The sequence below is a fragment of the Orycteropus afer genome, unplaced genomic scaffold (assembly GCF_000298275.1).
Source record: "Orycteropus afer afer isolate SDZICR_OR568_19922 unplaced genomic scaffold, OryAfe1.0 scaffold00421, whole genome shotgun sequence".
In the NCBI taxonomy this organism is placed as follows: Eukaryota; Metazoa; Chordata; class Mammalia; order Tubulidentata; family Orycteropodidae; genus Orycteropus; species Orycteropus afer.
Window position 1 is genome coordinate 2,398,928 of NW_006922008.1, and position 2,960 is coordinate 2,401,887.

Sequence of the window (2,960 nt, forward strand, 5' to 3'; positions counted from 1 at the left end):
ACGCAAATTCTTCTGCTAGTTGGGGTTTAGTCCAATTCTGCATCCTTTCCTTCAAGGCTCAGGGGTCCAAGATTATCTTCTGTGTCTGTGTTAGTTGGTTTCCCTTTTCTTTGTTGAAGAGGGTCTGTGCAATCCTTCTGCCTAGTCCGCCATCTTCGGATCGAGCAACTCTTAATGTGTCACCTGGAATGTGCTTCTTGTCCTTCCTATGGCATCGCTTCTATCCATGCCTGTAAAATGAAGAAGCTAGAATCTAGATGAGTAATTTAAATTGATTGACTTATTGAGCACCTATTAGAGGTCAGGGACTATACTAGACTCAGAGTAAAATGATGGACTGAGTGCAAACTCTTAGTGAACAACCCCCAAAGTTACCACAAGAAAGCAATGAGAGATGATCATGAATCTCTCTACTTACTGACTTCTGACTTACCTGAATATGCCCAAATCTCTATTTCAGAGCCAATCCCAGCTACCCCTGGGGGCCTCCCTGATGAGCCTCTGCTACTCAGTTGTTTGACAGTGTGCATGGCTTGTTTGTGGCCTTGCCTGGTCATGAGGTCTTTTGTGAAAATGACTGACACCATCATGTCTAGCAAGGGCAAAAGCAGAGAGAGGAAAGTTCTGGCAAGAAAAGGAGCATGATTGTGGATAGTATAAAAGTAGGAATCATGAAAAATAGAAGTGAAAAAAATGACAAATTCTATGATCTGAGTAGGATGATTTTACTGTAGGGATAACCCTGAAGGGCATATGGTTACCTTATAGCACATGGAAAAGGCTGCATCCAGATAGCTGCCACTCATCAGGAACAATAATAAATAATAGCTATGCTATTAGAGGGATAGGCTCTCTAGCAGCCTAGTGGTTAAAGCAGTTGGCTGCTAACCAAAATCTTAATGGTTCCAACCAACCAGCCATTCTACAAGAGAAAGATCGGGTAATCTATTTGGGGTGTTCAGGTTCCAGGTAGGAATTTGTAAGGGGAGGGCATGGAGGTTTCCAACAGCTAAGGGAGACAAACTTGTCTATCAGTTTGTCATCCTGTGTGGCTTGTACATTGCTGTAAGGCTTGAGGCTGTGGCACTGGGGTTTCAGACACCAGCAGAGTTGCACATGGTGCACAGGTTTCAATGCAGCTTACAGACTAAGACAGACTAGGAAGAAGGAGGAGGCCATCCACTTCTCAAAAATTGGACAGGGAAACCCTTATGAATAGCAGAGAAGCATTGTCTGATACATTGCTGGGCAACTTTATGAATAGCTTGGAAACATTGTCTGACACAGTGCAGGAAGACAACACCTTTGAGTTGGAAGGCACTCAAAATAGGACTGGGAAAGAGCTACATCATTAGAGTAAAGCCTACCTTAATGATATGGATAAAGTAAGTCTTTCAGGACCTCCATGTGCTGACATGGCATGACTCAAATTGAGGACAAACAGCTACAAACATCCATTAATAATTGGAACATGGAATATACGAAGTATGAATCTAGGAAAATTGAAAGTTGTCAAAAATGAAATGAAACACATAAAGATTGATATCCTAGGCATTAGTGAGCTGAAATGGATGGGTTTGGGCATTTTGAATCAGACAACGATATGATTTACTATGCCAGGAATAACATTGAAGAGGAATGGCATAGCATTTGTCCTCACAAAGGATGTTTGAAGATCTGCCCTGAAGTACAATGCTGTCAGTGATAGGATAATATCCATATGCCTACAAGGAAGACCCATTAATATGACTATTATTCAAATTTACACACCAACCACCAAAGCCAAAGATGAGAAAATTGAAGATTTTTACCAACTTCTGCAGTCTGAAATTGACCAAACATGCAATCAAGATGTGTTAATTATCACTGGTGATTGGAATGCAAAAGTTGGAAACAAAGAAGAATCACCGCTAGTTGGAAAATTTGGCCTCGGTGACAGAAATAACACTGGAGATCACATGACAGAATTTTGCAAGACCAATGACTTATTCATTGCAATACCTTTTTTCAACAACACAAAAGGTGGCTATACATGTGGACTTCACACAGAGCACACAGGAATCATATTGACTACATCTGTGGCAAGAGGAGATGGAAAATGTCAGTATCTTCAGCCGAAACAAGGACAGGAGCTGGTTATGGAACAGACCATCAACTGCTCATATGCAAGTTAACCTTGAAGTTGAAGACAATTAAAACAAGTCCATTAAAGGCAAAATATGACCTTGAATATATTCCTCCTGAATTTAGAGACCATCTAAAGAATAGATTTGATGCATTGAACACCAATGACTGAAAACCAGAAAAATTGTGGGATGACATTAAGAGCACCATCCATGAAAAAAGCAAGAGGTCATTAAAAATATGAGAAAGAAAGAGAAGACCAGAATGGATGTCAGAAGGGACTCTGAACTTTGCCCTTGAGGGGAGAATAGCTAAAGGAAATGAAAGAAATGACAAGATAAAAGAACTGAAGAGAAGATTTCAAAGAGCAGCTTGAGCAGAAAAAGCCAATTATGAAATGTGCAAAGATTTGGAGCAGGAAAACAAAACAGTAAGAACACACTTGGCATTTCTCAAGCTGAAAGAACTGAGGAAAAAATTTAAGCCTCGGGTTACAATATTGAAAGATTCTATGGGCAAAATATTGAATGATGCAGGAAGCATCAAAAGGAGATGGAAAGAATACACAGAGTCACTGCACCAAAAAGAATTGGTCGATCTTCATCCATTTCAGGAGGTGGCATATGTTCAAGAACCAATGGTATTGAAGGAAGAAGTAGAAGCTGCACTGAAAGAGTTGGCGAGGAACAAGGCTCCAGGAATTGACGGAATACTCATTGAGATGTTTCAACAAACAGATGCGCCACTGAAGGCACTCACTCAGTTATGCCAAGAGATTTGGAAGACAGCTACCTGGCCAATTGACTGGAAGAGATCCATATTTGTACCCATTCCAA